The following is a 22525-nucleotide window of genomic DNA, read 5'->3' as shown; positions in this document are numbered from 1 at the left end:
GTTCTGAAATGCTCATATCTTTCTCTGGGCCTACTCCCATCCACACATTTACTGAATTCTTTGCCACTGAATGTCTGCTTAGAACAAACTCATTCTGCTAATTAGTTGCTTTTAATTTTTCATAATCAAACTTACAGGCTGTCAATCTTAGTAAAACCTTTCACATTAAGCGTCTATGCTTAATTCTGGGTGGTACCATTACAATTTTAATAGTCCTACAATAACCTCTGTCATAACATAGCAAAGTTAGTATCTCTTTAAATGCTTATCTTTTCAATATTTTAATGTTGTCTTTCAAATATAGGATTGTAGAATTAATTTATAACCGATGCCTAAATAGATCTATAGGTCTTCATTTCTGCTTTATTTTTTATTTATATTCACATATACATATATGAATATATATTAGTCACTGTATAAGTCCTTGTTGAATATATTAACTTATTTCATTTTAGTAGTCACTACTTACAACTAAGATAATGATTTAAAATTAACCTTTTGAAAAATGAGGACAATTATCTCTTAACCATAAGACAGTTTCCTTAAATTGTCTACAAAGTATGAACAAGATGAGAAAGTATGGTGCTCTCTACAGAAATCTATTCCTTTGTGAAAAATAATTATATAACACATTTTCCCCCTGACTGATTGCCACAGATAGACTCATCTTTGGGAACAAGGGGCCGCAGATGATATTTCAGGGACTTTCAATAACAATTAGAAATAGGACAGAGTCGGCTCAGTGAGCCTGTAAGTAGAAGGAAAAATAGTTTCAGGTTGCAGTTTCCAAATTAAATAAATCTATAAGCCACCTGGAAGGCATATGTGTTTTTGCTCTGAAATTAAAGTAAATGAGAACAAGAAAGGTAGTTGGTAGTATAAAAATAAAATAGTTTGTAGAAAGCATAGATTTAAGTGGTTTTGTTGAAGTAAATTGCATTTTCATGAGACCTAAAATTATTAAGATTTTAGGACATAAAATCTTTGGTAGTCCTCTAAATAAAGTCAGTATTTAGAAAAAATGAAGAGGTTTCCAATCAGGTAAACAAAGGTTTTGAGTTAATGATTGTGTAGAAACTTAGAATTGACCTGGTCTACTTATTTTGTCCTTTATGATTCCTTAGTGACTTCTCCCAACATTCCTTCGAACTCTTGTTATTCTGGCAATTCTTTCAATAGTAAATTCAGTAGATTTCCCTGGAAGCCCATAAGGAAATTGTGTCATACTTAACCAGGTAAATTTCTTTCTTTGACTCTCGTAATGAAATCTAAACTTTCTCATATTTGCCTAACAGGGTATCAGCTGCTCATGCCTTGATCACACAGCTTTCCCAGGGAGAGGCTCATCTGCCTCACTCTGGGTGTGTTAATCCCCGTGATTTCTTCAAATGTGGGAAACTCAACTGTGTAATTTGTGATAGCCAGAGACTGTGCTCACACTCTCCCCTGGTGATAATAAACAGGAAATCTAGACTCTCAATTACTCCTGAAAAGCATAGCTGAAATATAATTTAGAGAGATAAATCTTAAATTATCTATTCTCAAAAGGCATCTTTAGACTAAGATCAGTAATGCGCTGTCTGCTCACAGTATCTAGCAGTGATGTAGTCTGTGGATAATTAAGGGAGTCACTGTGATTTTCTACCTTAGCAAAAGCATTTGCTTTTGAAAACTATGTCTTCCAAATTATCTGCTCTTCCTCTTCTCAGTAACCTCCATGGCTCAGTATTCAATTTCAAGTCTTCCTTGATGTAAGTATAAATGTCTAAACTTTCCCAGCTACTTAACTGAAGGACATTTCTCCTACAAGTTACAGCTAGTATTTTGTAAAACATTATAGTGTTAGGTATCATATCATTAACTGTAAAATCATGAGTTGGAATTATTATGCCCATGTTACAGGTGATGGAAACAAATATTAATACAAGATTATGATTACCTTTCTCTACTCCAGGTCTATGAGTAACCTACATACATAACTATGGAAAGGGAACATTTGTGGTCAAAAGACAGTTATATCTTATCCAATAAGAACTGGCTGAGATCATATTGTGGCCATAAAATATCCTAACATTTATTATAATTCATTTACTATATTTTTCCAAATCTCTTTTCTATTTCTACACTTAACATAGTGGGCCACAGATTTTGTTAAGTAATACCAATTGTCGATGTAGTATACATATGCTTTGCAATATAGATAAAACTGGAATCACTGTCTTTCTACTCTGCTGTAAAAGTAATTATTTTGTGAAACATGGTATAGAAGGAAAAGAGCTCTTGAAGGAAAATAAATGTACTTTTTTCTTCAAAGACTTTTAAATCTCACTAGAGACATTGGGCATAAATATCTACTAGAGTAGAATTGGTTCACACAAACACAATGTACATTTATAGATTCTGAAGATGCAGATTATTGAATTTTGAGTGTGGATTTTTTCCAAATTATATATTTTTATTTATGACACTGTCTTTGGATTAATTCTATCTACTATTCAACATATTATACAAGTAGGTTTAATTTTATGAAGGAAAACTGGAATCTGACTTAACCAGGACATCAAAGGAGATCTATCTTTATGCACTGTGGTGCTGTCCTCTCTACCTGAGATCCCTGGAGGCCAGACCTTTACGTCAACAAACCAAGAAACCAGAATTTATCCTTCTCTCTATCTCCCTCTCTATAATTTCTACATTCTTTTATTTCCTTACCTTATTGCTCTTTTTAAATCACATATTTCTTAGCTCAGGTTGAACATAGCTCTCATGGACTATCAATGTATTCCTTTTCACATTTGCTGTCCTCTGATAGGCTAAACATGGTGACAGCAACTTTATTGACTCAATGTAATTTAACCCTGAATATCTCTGCTGAAAATACATTTATAACTTATCAGAGAAAAGCTTGACAGTAAAGCTTGACAAAAAGGCAAAAAGAATTAACTATCATATGATCCATAGTTCTACTTCTGGGCATCTATCCCAGAGTTATAAAAAGTCTTTTCTGACTAGACATTTGCACTATATGTTCATAATATCATTATTTGTTATAATCCAAAACTGGATAAAACCTAAATATCCAAGAACATATGAACGGATAAATAAGATATGGTACATCCACAATGGAGTATTACTCGGCTTATACAATGGATTATTAGCATGAGAAAAGACAAGATCATGGTGATTTTCCCCTCATGGATGGAACTAGACAATATGCTAAATGATGTTTGCCAGAAGAATGACAGAGAAGAGGGACAGATACTCTTATATGTCATCTCTATACAAAGATGCTTAGTAAGGAAATTACAAGGGCCCAAGGCATCAGAATCTGAGAACTCATCTAGGGAACTGAACTTACCATGGCCAGGAAAGTGGGCTGGGGGTGGGGGCTACTCAGGGAGTGAGCCTGAGACAATAGTGGAAGAAAGTGGACACTGTTGAAGAGGTATAAGGTTATAACAATGTACACACGAGGTTCTATATTGAACAGTAAATTAAATCACAGTGACTAAAATCATGTGCATACATACACATAAGCATCTATATGTACACATATATGTCTTCCATTTCCATATTCAACTTACACACTAACTTGATGTGTTTCTCTGATCTTTTATTTCCTTAAGATCATGAGTTTTGTTTGTTTGATTTTTGGTTTTTCTTTTTGGGTCACACCCAGCGATGCACAAGGAATATTTCTGGCTCTGCACTCAGGAATTACTCCTGGCATTGCTCAGGGGACCATATGGGATGCTGGGGATCCAACTCGGCTCAGCCCCATTCAAAAGAACATATATTTCATGACCCTGAGTTAAAAATCCCACTGATTCTTTAGATTTTATCATTTAAATGAAGGTTCTCTATTTCTATCACAGAAAGCTACACTAAGGATATCTAGAGAAAGCATTTCTGGCACCTCCACTCTTTTTTATAATTTTAAACACCTACTTATTTCCATATGGAATGCCGGGGATCAAACCCGGGTCCACTGCATGTGAAAGCAAACGTCTTCCTCTTGTACTATCTCAACACCAGCAGCTGCACAACCGTGCACAATTCTAACAGTCTGAAATGTCTGTAGACACTGTCCTTGACCCCAGGCAGGCAGAGTGTGCCCAGTCCATACAGTGACAGCCAGGAACACAGAACTGTGTGTGTGGAGTACTTAGGGACAACCAGGAACACAGAACTGAGTATGTGTGTACCAAGTACTCAGGGACTCCTGCAGCAATATTCTTAGAGGAGAGAACTCAGTCATCACCTGAGGTGTGAGTGGAGGATAGGAAATGGAAGTTAAGAAGAGACAAGAGTGTGGGGAAAAAACTGCCCGGGAGAGTGACACAGTGAATGGACTGGAGAGGTCAGTACTAGCAGGAGAGGGGTTTATGTGCTTGTGACAGGTGAACTGATCATTTTTTTTTCATTTGTTAATGTTTTTGATAAGGTAGCTAGCACTTCAGGCATCTCGTCTTTTGTGCATTGATGAAATTATTAGGCAGTTATACTTCTTTAGAGAAGTTCCAGGCTGGAGCCAGAAAGATAAACAAGAAAATCCCCCTCCCATAAAATTATGTTTATCTGTGAGGATACCAAAGAACTAAAGTTTAGAAGTTTTCTAAAGTTAAATAGAGGTGATTTAAAAAATCTGGATGAAAGTAAATTGAAATTTGCCAGTTACACATGCGGGGTGGGGGGCTGGGGAGGTGGGGGGAAGGGGGGAGGTATACTGTGATTCTTGGTGGTGGACTATGTGCACTGGTGAAGGGATGGGTATTTGAGCATTGTATAACTGAGACTTAAACCTGAAACTTTTGTAACTTTCCACAAGGTGATTCAATAAAAAAATAAAATTTTAAAAAATAAATAAATAAAAAATCTGGATGAGATCTTTTTTCTTTTAAAAAAATTTTAAATCTTTTTAAAAGACTCATTTTGGTAGTTAAAATATTAGCTTTTAGTAGATATTTTTGAAAAATTTACAGTAGTATAATACTGTGTATAGGAATGGAGCAATAGCATAGCAGGTTAGGGCTTTTGCCTTGCATGCGGCTGACCCGAGTTCGATTCCTCCGTTCCTCTCAGAGAGCCCAGCAAGCTACCAAGAGTATCCCGCCAGCATGGCAGAGCCTAGCAAGCTACTCGTGTCATATTCAATATGCCAAAAACAGTAAAAAGTCTCACAATGGAGACGTTACTGGTGCCTGCTCGAGCAAATCAATGCACAATGGGACAACAGTGCTACAGTGCTACTTATTTCCAATACTATATTTTGATTCGCTCTGTGTCACCAGAGTCTCCTGGCCCCATGCCTGGCTATTTTCATTGGGGCCCCTTGGAGGGGGGCATGGTGAGTTTCCCTCCCTGCCCTGAGCAGAATCTCAGCAGTCGAAGACCTCTGGAACCCAGTCACAACCATGCACGCAGCCACTCTCCACATGCTCAGATGAACCTCACACATGAAGGAACCTGCAGAACCAGGTGTGCGGGACCGAGGGCTGAGATCTCCAAGCCTGCTTGGATTGGGACTGGGCCTCCTCCACCCAGATCCTCTATTTTCCAGTAGCTTGGCAGCCACACCCACAAACTGCCCCCGGATCCGTGTAATCCCATCAATGGCCAACATCAGGAGACCATGAAACAAAGCTCCTGGAAGTGTGCGGCCACATTTGTGGCCGTGCGATGTTTTATTGTCTAGTTGTCCTTCTCGCAGAACTCGGCAAGCTACTGAGAGTATCCTGCTCGCATGGCAGAGTCTGGCAAACTCCCCATGATGAATTTGATATGCCAAGAACACTAACAATGATGAATCTAATTCCCCTGACCCTTAAAGAGCCTCCAATGTGGCAACTTTGGGAAGGACGAGTAAAGAAAGGCTGCTAAAATCTCAGGGTTAGGACAAATGGAGATGTTGCCCACTCGAGCAAATCAATGAACAACAGGCTGACAGTGACACAGTGATACAGTGATATTTTGATTAATGCTACTTAATTAGGACATCAAACTTTGAGATCTAAATTATGAGTTCTTTGAAAATGTCCTGATTATAAAATAATTAATTTCTAGGGTTGGACATACAGCTCAACAAGTTGAGAGCACGTTTTGCATGTTTGAGACCAGAGCTTGATTCCTGGTAAGACATTGTGTCCCGAACAGTGCCAGGAAATAGCCCCATGCATAGAGTGAGGAGCAGACTCCAAATATCACTAGGTGAGGCCCAGAAACAAAAACAGATGTTCAATTTCTGTAAATATTATATATAATATAATGAATATATAGTTAACAATACCATTTTATAAGTTTATACATTTCTTTACAAAATAGTAAAAAATTCTCATCACAAGAAATATTTGAAATTATATGTGGTATAGTTGTTGACTAAATTTACTGGGCTTATCACTTTTCAACATACACATATATAATATAATGCTGTATTCATTAAGCTTATATAATTTTGTACATAATTATATCTCAATCTAAGTGAAAGTAATTAGGTAAGATTTTAATAATATAAGGTAGATTAATATGATGCTTCATATAAAAATTTGTGTCAGTTCTTTTATAACAATCTGTACATAGCAGCTTCACAAAATACGTGCATATTGTTGATTTTTTCTTTTTCCTTATGCACATCTTCACAGTCATTATCTTGGATTTGTTTTGATTTAGCCACTATCTCAAGTTGGTACTCTGTTTCAATGGTCCTTCAAAATATTATCAGTTAGTAACTCTACTCTTCTAGCAATGTTCTTTGAGCTCTGGCATAATTTATTTGAAGTCCTCAGAGGGTACTTCTTGTAAGTAATTAGAATCAGCCATTGGAGGTCTTATGAAATGCGAATTTTAAAACAATCCTATCTTCGTGTATTGCTTTGTCAGCTTCCAGTTTACGAGTGAGACTATTAAACTGTAATAGGAGACACATTCTATTGAAACTAGGTTGACTCAATAGGATGTTAACATTTTTGAGGCTTAGTGTTACATAACGATTGTTTCATGTACAGAAACTGTCATCATCACCACATCATTGCTGGCAACTTTGCAGGCTAAACATATCCATCTTTTAAACATGAAAGTCTAGTGTATTCCAGCTACCATAGAAGACTGGAAAAATAGTAGTGATTTGGGGTCATTTAGGGGGTCCAGGGGACTTCACCTAACTTTGCTCGGGGTTTACTCCTGGCTCCTGGCTTTTCTAAATTCAAGGATCACTTATGAAGAGGTTCAGGAGATCCCCTGATTGAACCCAAATCAGCCACATGCATGGCAAATACCTTAAGTGCTGTCCTATCTTTCCAGCCCCAGTAGGCATTTTCTCATATTATATGATCAAATTGTGCAAAACCAAACAGAGAATAGAGAGTTTATTTTTAAAGACCCTACCTCTATTATTGCTTAGTCACCTGAAAATGAGTGTGGCTTGAGGGCTGTGCACTAATATATTTAACTTGCCAAAGAATAATGGCAATATAAAATAAAAACAGATAGATATATGTTAAATAAATTTTAATGACTTCCTAAGCCCTATATCTATTTAATTCTGTTTTTAATGTCTTTAAGCCCAGCTATAAAAGTGTACAAAATTTTAAGTTAAAAACTGGAAACTCCTTCCCATAAATCACTATATTTATCATTTGTCATAAAATGACCTCTTTCTATTACCATTTCTTGCCTACTAAGTCTAAAAGTATTGTAATATGTTTGTTATATATAAAGGAAGTTTTTTTTCCACAAGAGTAGTGAAAAACAAGGCACTGAAATTTAATTTGTTTAGTGGATCAATCAAGTATGGATAAGTCATACTTAGTGATTTCATGGATGTTTGCCTTCACAGAATTAATTGACATTTTGTATTTGTATCCTCATAGATGAGTTTAAGTAATTTTTTCTCCTTCACTAATGGAATGGTTTAAGTAATTTTTTCTCCTTCACTAACATTATATATCAATTCTTGTGTCTAGTCTCTTTCTAGGTTTTTAGTGTTTACTTTGTTCCTTTAAGCTCTGTACTCTTAAACTTCAAGGTAGAATATTGTAATGACTAAAAGCATAAATTCTGTGCCAAATGACTGTATTTACAAATTAAGTCTTCAACTTTTTGTAGTTATATAATAATGGGCACTGACTACAAAATCTTGATTCTTCTATTTCTGAAGTCATAAATCTGGGGTTTAATACACATCACTCAAAAAAATTGTGAGATTAACTAAAATAAAACTTAACATGATTAGAAAAGTGCTTGCCATACAAATAGTCCCAAGTCAGTAGTGGAGAATATTTTTCTCAGCTTTTCAATTATTGCTTTTGTACCAAAGCTATAATATCAGCAATGATTTGGTATCTCATTTTACAAACCATTGTATATTTATCAAAGTTTGATAACTGATTTGTGTTGAAATATTGTAGTACTGTGACCACTGTGTCAGTAGGAAACCAGAGCAAAAACAAACCACCTCCACATATTTCAAACAATATGGAACTATTGCTTGCATAATTATTTGATGAATTGGCCAAGTGAAAGTCTGAAAGACATCACCATGCCACTGAATCCAAGAGTATGACGTCATTGATATGACTCAGAAGGCAGACTGCTGCTTCTTCCCTTGTTCTTTCTGCCCCTACAAATATCATTCACACTTAGAAATCTGGGTTTTAGTTCTAAGAAAACTAAGTCACACTGCTAAAAGTGTTTCCACAAATTTCACACTATTATTTATTAAGAGAAATTGAAGTTCTGAGAATACCTAAATATTAGTTTACCTCTTAGCTTTTAGACAAAGGCATTTTGGAAGCACTGGTTGTAACTTCTTCATTGTTTTTTTTCTTATTCTAAAAGTTTTGTGCAAATAACCAATCCTTACAGCTACCAACCAAATATGCAGTGATAGCTCTGAAGTCATGCTCCAATTTCAAATACAAAAATTCCAAGAAATATTGAACATTTTACATGTACTTATGCTATTTTATATGTACTTAAACTATAACATTAAGTTCAATGTGTTTATAATATATGCAAACAAAATAAAATCAAATATGGAACCCCCTCCAACTATCTTTTTTATGCATAATATTTTTAGTGATATATTTTCTCCAAAGTGTTTAGTTGCAAAAGCTATGTGTGTCACAAAGTTGAATCCTCCCACTCTTCTCTGATGCATAATTAAATGGTAGAAAATCTAAAATTATGAATAGACTTTATAGTCTTCGAATGATCTTAAAATATAAAATCTCGTACTTTGTCTTTAAAAATAGTAAAAGTAGAATTTATAGTCACTATGATAGCATAATTTTACAGTAAAAATATTTTTGCTTTGAGTTTCAGTGGATTTTTATCTTTAACAATATCCAATTAGGAACATGAACATTCTATTCTCAGAATTAAGGAAGTTAGGAGAGTCTCAATGAAGAGAGAAATTATTACAGCATAAAACATGCAAGTACTGGCTTAGAGTAAGATAAAACTAGGCTCACATTCTATATTGGATGCTCATTAGGTGGGGTTCCATTGTGCAATGGTTAGTACTCTAGACTCACGTTAATTAAATGTGTGATGCTTGGAAAATTATTGAAAATTTCTAAACTCAGTTTTGATTCACTATAAAATGGAGGTTAAAATACTACCCACATGACTGTTAGATTCTTACGGAGATTAAAGTGTGATAAAGGGCTTACTCCAGTACTATTTTGAAGCAAAACAAATAATAAATTTTTATTAGTAGTATTAATAGTATCACTGATATTGATGCCATCCAATCTTTCTACAGGCCATGTTCAGGTATAGCTTTAATTTGCATTATTTTTAGAGTAATACAGTTTGTAGATTCATGAACAAAATGGATTAGAAATTCTTATGAACCTGTGGTACAAGAAAGTGTAGTATTTCCAGGATCTTATTTAGTTAATGATGCACTATGTTGAGTGGAATTCAAGAAAAGAAATAAGTCTGGCTCCAGCTCCCACAGCCAAGTTATAAACATTGGCATTTATCATAATTATTTTTTCTGTGTATTGGAAGATTTAGATTCTAAACAGAATTTGAAAAATATTGTTCTGAGTCATCCATAAAAATTGTTCTCTTTTACTACCCAGAACGATAATTTTTTTCCTGGGGTAGGAACACCCAGCAGCACTCTGGGCTTACTCCTAGGTCTTTGCGCATAGGTCACTCTTGGCAGTGCTCAAGGGGACTATACGTGGTGGCAGGAAGCCTAGATCAGCTGAGAGAAGGCAAACACCTTACCTTCTGGACTATCTCTCCAACTCCCAGTAGATAATTTTAATATTTGCTAATAAAAATGTTCATTTTCGGTTCAGTAGCATACCACAATATTTCTGTCTGTTTTTTTTTTTCCGAGAGGGGGGGGTGGTCACACCCAGCTGTGCTCAGGGATTACCCCTAGCCCTGTGCTCAAAGATCATTCCTGGCACTGGGGAACCAACCTTGGTTGAATCACATGTGAGGCAAGTAACTCAAATTAAGTCTTCACAATAATGCAATGTCAAATTCCTATTTATGCCTTCATTTCTCACTGTTTTCTTACTTTTAAACATTTTATTTTTTCTATTTTCCTGTTTTAATTTACAGGACAGTACTCAGGGCTTACCCGTGGCTCTGTGATCAGAGTTCACTTCCAGACTCTGGATACAATATGAGGCCTGGGGAATGAACTACAGCTCTCCATGTGCAAAGCAAGGACTTTAAACCGTATACAAGCTCTCTGGCCTTATTTTTTGTGTTTTTTTTCAATAGTGAGTTTGATGATATGTTTAAATTATTATAAGAGCTTAATAAAATTTCCTTAAATAAATGAAGAGATCTATTTGTTAGCTAATTAATTTGAACTTTATTTACCACTATACTTTCTCTCCCAATTTAAAATTTGGAAAAAAATTACTTTTACATTAAATTTCTAATCACAGACCTTGTGCAAATGTGGCCACGTTTCTTTCCTATCTAAAGCATCAGTTTATAGAAATGTATTTCTCTTTTAGAGACTCCTTTTTGTGCCCACTGTGTACAACCAGCCAAAGAGGAGCAGGGTGGAGGATATAAGAACTTCGTCGGGAGGAGGAAATTATCACCAAAACCTGAGCACTTGTTGTTCCTCTGCATCCTCTAAAAGCTAGGGAATCTCAAGAGAGCATGTGTTGTTGCTCAGCTTACCAGAACAGAGCATGCCCTGAGATACCCGCAGTAGACAGATTTCTGGTTTCTAGGAGATCAATCAGTTGACAGTCTTGACTTCCTCATGCTATCAAGAGACTTGGCTGAAAACTGATAACATTTGGGCTTTTTTCCCTGCAAGAAAAAAAGTCTTCTATCCCAAAGAGTCAACTGTCCTCTCCTCTCTGAAGAGTGGGTGGGGGCAGCTCTGCCTGCTTGGCACAGATAGCCCTTTAACGGGAAGGCAGCAGAGTTTTGCAAGGCAAGGGAGCTGGGGGAATGATCTGAAAGCCACACCTCTGCCTTTTGGCACTGGATATCAACTGAAAAACATTCTTTGGGGACTCGGTTTTGGAAAACTTTCATGCTTATGATGAAAGCACAAGTACGAACAGAAGCTCTGTTGCAGTCTAGGGTTCAGAAATTAAACTGAAAGAGGGCATTCTTAAGGAAAACTCAGTGTTCTTTGGAGATGGTAACCCACTGAGAACAGATGATGAAGGCTACATTAGGGATATAGACCATGACATGAAAGCCTCTGGAAGAGAGATGGAGGTGCCATACACAGAAATAGAACTGCAGTAAGAAGTAGTGCATGCTGAATTTAAGGTGCAAATCAATTGCTCCTGGAGTTAGTGGAAAGAAGAAAATTTTTCCCCATTTAATGATATGACAGAGAGAAACCTATGAACAGTACTCTGTAAAGCATAAAGGAGATATATAAAACTAAAGGGATAAATTTAAATCTTAACCATCTCAGGGAAAATAATTTTGTATCATATTATCTTACCTTTACTGAATTAAAAGTAATTTGAATTTGTTCAGTTAAAACATTCAATTTGAATTTTGAATAGGATTATATTACACCTATAAATTAATTTGAGGAGAATGGATATCTTAAAATATTTAGTCTTAGACTACAGGCTTATCTCTCTGAATTAACCTGCTTTTCTCTAATTTGATCAAGTGGAATGTTCTGGATTTTTACTTTCTCATGCAGTATCGATTTTCTATTGTTTCATTATACAGTTTATTTGTCTTGGTAACTGTTTAGATTTCTTGTTATTAAAATATTATTGGAATTGGAATAAGGTCACAGAATGACCCTTTCCAAAAAAATAATGCATGTCTTTGTGTTATATAAGTGTAATATAGAGAACTTCAAGACATTAAACGATTTTTCATAGACATTAATTCTTATGTGTTTTCCTAACCTTTGCTACTTCATCTTTCTATGTCTCCTATGCCTTCATAAGTCTAAAAACAAAACCTAAGACTCCCTGATTTTGATTGGATTAAAAGGATGTATCTAAGCTTTGAAATGCATTTTCCTTTGAGAGAATTTTTCCCTACCAACCTCACAGGGGCACACCTTTTGCAGCTAGCTATTTTCTTTCAATATTAAGAAAAAAATATTGCAATCAATTTTTAAATTTCATTTTAAGAAATGCACTTAAAATAATGCCCGGGATAGTAGAAACAAGGGCCAGGATAGCGGGTCCCTGGTAGGAAGCCTTCCCATCAATTAGAACAGAGAAGGGACCACTATTACAATAGTAGAGGGAAATGATCACTCTGGACACAAACCGAGTGCTGAAAGGAGGTAAAGTGACATGCATGATACCCTTTTAGTAACAGTATTGCAACCCACAGTGCCTAAAGGAAAATAAGAAAGAAATAGAGATGGGGTGAAGGTGGGGGTGGATAAAGGGAACTTCTGGACACTAGTGGTACAAAATGCACACAGGTGAAGGGACAGGTGTTGAAACACTGTGTGACCAAAACTTAATTTTCAATGACCTTGTAACTTAGTGTCTCTCACAATGATTCGATTAATAATTTTTTTAAATACACTTAAGGTAAAATGCACAAATATATGCACTTGAGGATTCAACTGAAGAATTTTACTATGAGCCTGAAAGCTGCAGTTGATCAAAGAGTGAGTAGTTGTCAGGTTAGGAATCTAAAACCCATGTTTGCGATTACTTGTAAACTTATCAGTTGTAGGTGCAGTTAATAGAGCAGAGCTCAACCGCAGTGTCAGATGATCACAGCCTGATGCAAACTGGACAGGGTCTGGCAAGGAACAGTACCATGATTAAGGATTCAGAAAATAGTATTCATCCAAATCTTATCATAGAAAAGAGAGAAAAAAAGTCTTAAGTTATTTTATCCCTATTCATCTGCTTTGGAAATAAACCCATAATTTTATCATGCCAGTTATTTTGTATCATGTGTTACAAAACTAGATAATCAATACCAAATGTCATTTTAATATAAGAGTAATCAAATTTTCATTTTAGAAATTCAACAGTATTATTGTGTCTTATACAGTAATAAGAAGCTAGTCACAAATACATAACTGCTTTAAAAAGATAACATGAACTATTAATTTTGTGCCAGGTCAGAGTGCCGAGCAAACAGCCACAGGGAACTAGAAACTCCTGTCAGCTAAGGTGCCCATTTATATCCCTAGACCAAAGACACCCCAGAGGTTTTAGAAGCGCACCAAAGGTAGAATTCTAATCCTGCACCAATGGGCCTCTCCCCCACAGGTACAGCAGCAACAGGGGCATGGCCTCCAGGGAAGCTGAAGTTATTTTACCCTTTCATAGTGCTTTGGACACAAATCTCAACCTCCATTACCTACCTCCTACAAGGACAGCCTAGCTATCCCAAACACATTAGGCCAATAGTTTACTAGCCTTTTCCAATCAAAATACCCCCCAAACCCACCAAACTAACAGTGAACACAAGAAACTGAGCAAGCTTAACGTAAAAGAACACATCCCCTGAAGCTGCAGTAAAGGCCCCACATAAGGCACACAGGAACACCAAATAAGAAATTAGTATTCGTGAAGAGGGAAAAGGAGAAGACCATTGATGGAATTCATCCAGAGTCCTCCCTCGAAGCGAGAGGAGGAAGGGGGACAGTGGTAGTGAACTAGAGGGATCCACCGCCATACTACTACAGCAACATGAAACAACACAGATTCCTACCATAAGGGGTGGGTTAGGAAAAGAGCCAAGAAGACTCAACATGGAACACCCACAAATACAATCTCCCCAATAAAGAATTCAGAGATGAAATGTTGAGGATGTCCAATGAGCTCAAAGAAGCAGTAGAACAGGCACCCTATAAGTTAAAAGAGGGTATGAAAGAAACAGTGGAACAGACAGGCAATAAAACACAGGAAGAAATGAGAGCAGAAAGAAGAAAGCTTACAAACAAAAGTGTTACTAATAAAGAATTCGGTAGATGAAATTAAAAACTCAGTGTGTGCCCTCAACAGTAGAATGATAACAGCCAAAGACAGAATCAGTCAGCTTGAAGATGAGCTGCAGAAAGCATACAGGCTACAATAGATAATGGAAAAAGACCTCAAAATAGCTCAAGGGTGAATAAGAGACCTACGGGATGAATTCAAGAGGAACAGTGGAGAATCGTGGGAGGACAGAGAGGCAACCCCAATGAAGTAGTAAATGTTAAAGTTATTGTGAGAAGTTCTCAGAGCTGGAGAATGCAAGGCATCCAGATCCAAGAAGCCTGAAGGGTGACAGCTAAAAGAGACCTTAGTGAAAAGACTCCAAGGATCACAAATAGACACAATACAGCAAGCAGCAAGGTCAAAGAGGGAAATCACATACAAAGGAGCATCCCTTAGATTTATAGCAGACTTAGCAGAGGAAATCACCTGAGCCAGAAGACAATCGTGAGTTATAGTGAAAAAAACTCAATGAAATGAGCACCTCACTAAGAATACTTTATCCAATTAGATTCTCACTCAGACTTAAAGGAACAATACACAATTTCATGGATAAACAAAAGCTCAGGAACTCATAGACTCAAAACCAACCTTAAAAGAAAAACTGAAGGAGCTGCTGTAAGACAATACAAACCCCACAAGCACAACAAACCTCTACAGAAAGATGGCACAAAACTCCATGACAATAATCTCTCTCAATGTCAATGGTCTGAATGCACCAATTAAGAGACACAGAGTGGCAACATGAATTAAAAAAACTGAATCCAACATTCTGCTCCCTACGAAAACATATCTGAACAGTCAGAGAAAACACAGACTCAAAATCAAAGGATGGGAAACAGTCCTTCAAGCAAACAATTCCCTCAAAATAGCCAGGGTGGCCATACTAATATCTGACAACATAGATTTCTGATTGTAAAGATTAGAAGGGTCAGGAAAAAAAGCCATTTTTTAATAATCAAGGGACATGTACATCAGGAAGAATTCATACTCCTAAACATATAGGCACCTAATGGTGAGCAAAACACTTAAAATGACTGCTAATAGACTTCAAGGAGGACATTGGTAGCAACACAATAGTAGTCAGAGACTTTAACTCTGCCTTATCACCTCTTGATAGATCAACAAGACTAAAATTCACCAGGAGAGTACTGATTTTAAAGAAAGAAATGGAATAGAGAGGGCTAATTGATGTACACAGGGCTTTTTCATCCCCCAAAACTGAATACACATTCTTTTCCACTGCACATGGAACCTTTTCCAAGATAGACCACGAGGTGGGTCACAAAACACACCTCAATAAAATCAGGAAGATAGAAATTTTGTCAACTGTTTCTTCAGACCACGATGCACTTAAGATAGAAGGTAATCAAACACAGAAATGGAGAATCACACATCTGAAATTAAACAGATCAATGTTGAACAAGCAGTTGGTCAGAGAGAAAATCAATAAAGAAATCAAAAGATTACTAAAAACAAATGAGAATGAAGACATGAGATACCAGAACTTGTGGGACACAGTTTAAGTAGGGAAAATTTGTAGCTCTTAGAGCATTTCACAGGAAGGAAGAAAGGGCCCACATAAATAACTTGACTTCACAGCTTAAGATCTTAGAAAATGACAAATAAAAGGAGCCCAAACCAGGCAGGAGGAAAGAAATAATAAAATCTAAAGCAGAAATCAACAAGCTGGATTCCCAAAAAACAATCCAAAAGATAAATGAAACCAAAAGCTGGTTCTTTGAATAAACAAGATTGATAAGACACTAGAGAAACTCACAAAGAAGGAGAGAGAGAGAGGGAGAGGGAGAGAGAGAGATAACCCTAATAAACTAATAAACAGAATCAGAAACAAAAAGGGGGACATTACAACAAAAACCAAAGGAATTCAAAAGATCATTAGAGATTAATTTGAAATTCTGTATGACACAAAACAAGAGAATATATATAGAAGAAATGGATAAATTCCTGGATTCCTACAACCTCCCAAGGATGAACCAAGAAGATTCGAACCACCTGAATAGACCTATCACTATCAAGGAAATTGAAACAGTAATCAAAATACTTCTCAATTATAAAAGTCCAGGTCCAGATGAACTCACTAGCTAATTCTTCCAAACATCTAAAGAGGAGCTGTTGCCAGTTGTTTTCTTTTCCAGGAAACTGAAGAAACAGAAGCAGTCCCAAGCAGTTTCTGTAACATGCTGAGTGAAATGAGTCAGGGACATATATAGAATGACTGCATTTATTTGTGGAATATAAAAAATATCTATAGTAGAAGACTAAAATTCATGGCAAGGGAAAACACAGGTTAGGAGTTCTGGTCAATGGTTGGAACTAACCACAAGTATGTGGGGGGTTGAGGGTAGATAAGATAGAGAAGATAAGCTCAATAATAGCTGAGAATGATCATGCTGGACAAGATCTGAAGGTTACAAGTAGGTAAAATGATATTCTTGATAATTGTTAAGTATCAATATTGCAAACCACAATGCCCAGAGAGAGAGAGAGAGAGAGAGAGAGAGAGAGAGAGAGAGAGAGAGAAGTAGCTGTCATAGAGGAAGGCAGTTGTGGGGGATGGGGGTTGATGGAAGGGAAACTAGGGATATTAGTTATTAGTACTGGGAAATGTCCACTCATGGACAGATGGGTTTTGGAATACAGTATAAGTGAAAGCCAATCATGAACAGCTTTGTAATGGTCTATCTCACAGTGATATAATGAAAAAAGTTTTTAAAAAAGAGAAAAAAATTGTGCCAGGTATATAACATTAATATATTTTGAGATCCATTATTACCATTAGAGGTGATACTGTGCCTTTAACTATAAATGACTACATACCCTAATGATAAGGGACAATCAGAATTGTTGGGCCAGAAAATGAAGCTCCAAGCTTTGGAAAGGATATTTGGCTAAAAGCAGTGGTTTCTTATAAGTGGTAAGACCGTTTCTCAGAGAATCACTTTTGAGTCTTGCTCTCACACCCCTGAGGTCAGAGAAGAATTATTGGGAACAGTTCTTTGGTGTAGAGGCCAGTACTCCTGACATTCTATCACCCTGCTCCAGCATAGTGATGAGGTTAGAAAAACTTGAAGCTGAAAACCTGAAAATCCAGATAATGAGGGGTCCCAGTATTTCTGTCGTGAACAATAAAACCCAAGAAAAATAGCTAACCAAACCCAATGAAAGAAACTCAGCTTCCACTCAAAACTTTGATCAAGTTACAGAGAAAAAAATCAATAGAGTAAAATTAATTCTGGCTCTCACTTAGAGCCAATGCCCAATTTACACTGAACATGGGGCCAATATGAAAAAGTTCAAAGGGATGACTAACACCAAAGGCAGATCCAGATTGTGTGGGGCTTGAGCTTATAAAATTTGTAGGACATTGCTCTTAGAAAATTAATTTTAACAGTGATACCTTAGTGGGATATGAAGGACTAAAGAAGTGAAGATAGTCAAAACTATTGTGTATTAAATATCATGGTGATGTAGTACAAAATGTGGTGATTCTAACCAACCAAATATATAGTATTTTATGTTTGACAATGCTAAAAGAGTAAATATTGTATTACATTATATTCTCAACAAAAGAAAAACATGTGCTGATATATAGCATAACTTGGAGATATCACAGCAGGTGGGGTTCTTGTCTTGCATGCTGCCCACCCAAGTTCAATCCCTGGCACCCATATGGTTCCCTGAGCCCTGTCAGGAATGATTTCATGGGTGCAAGCCCTCAGAACAGCTGGGTGTAATCCCAAAACAAAAATAAAATGTGATTATAAATGGAAATAGATATTAGGTGGACAAGGTGGTCATTTGACAACAAATACAAGTATTGATGTTGTATACTTAGAACTAATACAATAACATATATCAAGTATACTCAAAGAAAATGTTATATATTGTATACTACATTATATGTACATGTACATATGAATATATAAAGCATATATGTGCATAGATAGACATATTTGTATATGACACACAACTATATATAGCAGATATAAATTGATGGTTATATATAGCACATATAATAGCATAAATGTATTATGCATGTCATATACAAATTTAGAGAAAGTGAAACATTTGCATAATTATTTCTTCAGAAGATATAGCCTTAAGAATTAGGGACAAAGCAATAAAATCAGAGAAAACTTCACTGTATCACTGTCATCCTGTTGATCATCAATTTGCTCGAGTGGGCACCAGTAACATCTCCATTTGCTCTAGCCCTGAGATTTTAGCAGTCTCTTTTTACTCATTCTTCCCAGCAGTGCTGCAGTGGAGGCTCTTTCAGTGTAAGGGGAATGAGATCCATTATTTTTACTGGTTTTGGCATATCAAATATGCCACGAAGAGCTTGCCAGGCTCTGTTGTGCAGGCAGGATGCTCTCGGTACCTTGCCAGGTTCTCTGAGATGGAGAAGTTGGCTATAAGAGGTCATACTTCCGGGAGCATTGTTTTATAGTCTCTGGATCTTGGCTGTTGATGGGATTACATGGCGATGGGGGTGTGGCTGCCAAGCAACTGGAAAATGGGGGGTCTGGGTGGAGGAGGCCCAGTCCTGGTTTGAGCAAGCTTGGAGATCTCAGCCCCAGGTCCCGCACACCTGAGTTCCCCTACTGGTTCCTTCATGTGTGAGGCTTGTCCAGACGTGTGGAGAGGGAGCTTGAGCATGGCTGTGGCTGGGTTTAGGAGGTCTTCAACTGCTGAACTTAATAGAAACAAATTAATGCTCTTTCGGTTCTTTACTAAATTTCTTCCAAGTTGGGGATTTTCTTTTCTTTTGCCTTTTACTTTCCAAATTTTTTTCCGTTTAACAAAATACCTTTTGAGAGAACTAAAACAGCAAAATTACAGTTGACTTTCACTACCTATGCATATGTGCTCTTTATCCACTTTTATACTTTCATAACACTAAATTTATCAAGTGAGAAAAAATGGCATGATCATGACCTTCCTGAAATTTTTTTCCAAACACAATATATTCTTTGACTCTAGTATTAGAAGTATATATTACACAGACAATACATAATGCTCACTAGTCTGCTGAAAAATCATCTTGTAATGTTAGCAGAATGTTCCAAACTATAAAAGTTAAATGTATAGTAGATTTTCTGTGTTTCTATCTTTTCATGAGAGGATATTGTTTATTTCAAAACTCTCCAAATATCCTTTACGTCTTTTATACTTCCTATTACTGTTTATCAAACAACTACTTATGATGGCACTCTTGCACAAGAAAGTAAACCAATAACTGATTGCCCCAGGAACATTTATTTGGTTTTATAACAAAAGTAGTATTAGTGGTAGTAGCAGCAGCAGCAGCAGAAGTAGTAGTAGTAGTAGTAGTAACAATAGTAGTAGTAGTAGGTAATAGTAGTAGGTAATAGTAGTAGTGGTAGTAGTTTATATTGATAAATAAATGTACAACTGTTTTGTGAAGTTTCACGATAATCTCTGGGATATGGTAACAAAATGGCCTGAGGAACTATTTGTCTCATTTTCTGGATATACTATATCAGATTATACTGTTGTCATGGGTTGACAATCTTAATGCTTGAAAATCTGAAAATAAGTGATTAAGTCTTGAGTTTCAGATTCTGAGTATGTTTAAGTATCTTCTAATCAATTCAAAACTTTCTGAATTCCCATAAAGAGGAAACAAAGCACTTGAAAAGGCAATAACTATCAAAGAAATGGCCATCAAAAGTTGCCTACAAAAGGTTGTACCCAGATGGGCTTCCTGGAGAGTTCTTTCAAAACTTTAAAGAAGATCTACTTCCAATGCTCTCCGGTATCTTTTTCAGCAAGTTACAGGAATCCTCCAAGACAGTTTCTATGGAGCAAACATTACCAATACCAAAAGGAGACACAGACATTACATAAACAAACAGCAAGGCTTCCACATCTGTATCTCTGAAGAACACAAAATAGGTGGCACCCACAGGTGGCTTATGTGAAGTGGAGAGGTGAGGAATGATAACTTGCTCTCAATCTGCCTCTCAGGAACCTGAGAAGAATAGAACTGATCAAGTCTGCAATGCTCCCCTGTGCAGCGCTGGTCAGAGCCCTGCCAGCCCCACCAAGCGGCCTTCAAGCCACACCTGACATCCGCACTGTCTTCTTTGCAAGAGAGTTGATCCCCAACAGCTAATTTCTTGGGGAGGGAGCCACGGACTCAGGTTGGGATGAGGAGTTGTTCTTTACAGGAAAGTCTGTCCTAGGCTCTATCCACAGTTTACCATGTTCTTGTCTTGCCTCACAGAAAAGAATTTAAAGATTAGATGACCAGTGAAGTAAAAAAGATTTTATTTGGAGGGTCTTAAGAGGGAAAGGAGGGAAAGAGAGTGAGAGAAAGAGAGAGAGAGACAGAGGCAGAGAGAGTAACGCAGTCAAGAATGAATGTGGGTTTCCCAAAGGCAGAAAGAGGGAGAGAAAGAGAGCCCCTACACACATTCCAGCACTAGATATGAAAGCACAAAAGTACACATCTCCAGAGGGTGACACATGTGCTTGGCGATATGCGCCCAAGTAGCACATAGACTCAGCATATGTGCACACTTCCTTTGTTCAAGGTGGCTTTTATAGGGTTTTTCCAATCCACCCCAACATGGGGCCTTCTGGCTAGGTAAGAGTCTATTACTAGGGTTGTTCCCAAGGGGGTAAAGTTGGCAGTGGTCTCCTTTGAAACTCCTTTTCTTGACCTTTGTTTTTGTTGGATATTTTCTTGGAGGGTAGGTCCAACCTTCTCTGGTCTGGGCTAGCTGAGGGTTAACCAGATTAAAGGAAAGAATTGAGGGTTCCTGAGTAATTTTCTTCAGGTTCTCTCTGTAGAGAGAGGTCCAGTCTCCTCAGGGTTGCTGGAGAGGGTCTTATCAGGTCTTGCTTTCCACAAGGTGGCTCAGCCTTAGAACTTTACTTCCTAGAATCTTCATGGTAAACCCAGGTGACTTTATTAACTAGATAATTTCATTGTCCTGGGGCCTTTCCTTTTCTATCTGCATGCCTACATCAAACAGAGGCAAAATCCTCAACAAAATATTAGCAAGCCAAATTCAACAGTACATCAAAAAGATCATACACTAGGACCAAGTAAGATTCATCTAAGGAGGGTAAAGATGATTGATATACAAGTCAATTAGTATAATACACCAATACAAGTCAAATCATCAACGCACAACAAAGTAAAAGAACCTTTATTATTATATCAATTAGGTTCAGAGAAAGCAGCTTCAAAACCCAACACCTATTTATGATAAAGATAAAATGAGAATGGAAGAAACTTTTATCAATGCAGTCAAAGATATTTAACTATAACTCACAGCAAATGTTGTATTCAATAGCAAAAACCTGCTGGTTTCATCCACATAACAGGAACATACTTGCTGTTTTGTTATTCTAAAATCCTGGATGGCAAATGACACATTTCTATACTTTTAATAAATTTCGGAGCATCCACATTTGTCCTTTAAGAAATGTTGCTCTTATTTTAAAACGATGATAACTACATCGTAGTCCCAAAAAGTTCACTAACCTCACCAAAGTCCATGGTACCAAGGGTGTGGAGGAGATGTATGGAAGTTTCTCTTCGCTCTACCTCCTGGGAAATTCCCACATTAGCGCTGTCTCAGAGAGCAATGAATGGATTCTTTCAGAAATAGGGTTGTCACAGGCTAAGTTAGCAAGCTTTCATTTCGTGTAGACAAAGAAAACAAAAACTGTTGGGCTGGCTTTCCAGCCTGAGGGCATTGGAGAGAAGGAAGCTGGCTAGAGCAGTGTTCCTTTCAGCTAAAAAAAAGGAATTAGCCAACTAGAGAGTACAGGATATGGGCACATCCTGCTCATTATTTACCTCACTGGAGGGCAGGTAACTTGAAGATAATAGGCATACGTAGACTTCAGCATATAGAGAAGAAAATGGATGTGACCTTGTGTTTGTATACATCTCTCAGACAAGATGGCCCAACAGGGTTTGGGAGTCAGTGTCAAAATATAGCTGGGGAACGCTGTCTTTCCATCATTAAATATACAATCATTAAATATATTAAGTATAAATATACAAGAGAGCCTGAACAGTGGAAATAACCTCT

At 36.9% G+C, this 22525-nt stretch overlaps 1 long non-coding RNA gene across 1 annotated transcript in view; it reads right to left on the bottom strand.

Moving 5' to 3' along the window:
* LOC129402523 (uncharacterized) overlaps nucleotides 1-22064 on the bottom strand; it is a 120562-nt gene extending 98498 nt beyond the window's left edge. The window contains exon 1 of the long non-coding RNA XR_008628683.1: nucleotides 21970-22064. This is a non-coding gene — a long non-coding RNA (uncharacterized LOC129402523). The remainder of the gene's footprint in view (nucleotides 1-21969) is intronic.
* Between the last annotated feature and the right edge of the window lie 461 nt (nucleotides 22065-22525).

Source organism: Sorex araneus, chromosome 2 (genome assembly GCF_027595985.1).
Source record: "Sorex araneus isolate mSorAra2 chromosome 2, mSorAra2.pri, whole genome shotgun sequence".
NCBI classification, from domain to species: domain Eukaryota; kingdom Metazoa; phylum Chordata; class Mammalia; order Eulipotyphla; family Soricidae; genus Sorex; species Sorex araneus.
Note: the sequence above shows the minus strand (reverse complement) of the source record. Positions and strands in the feature narration are given on the sequence as shown.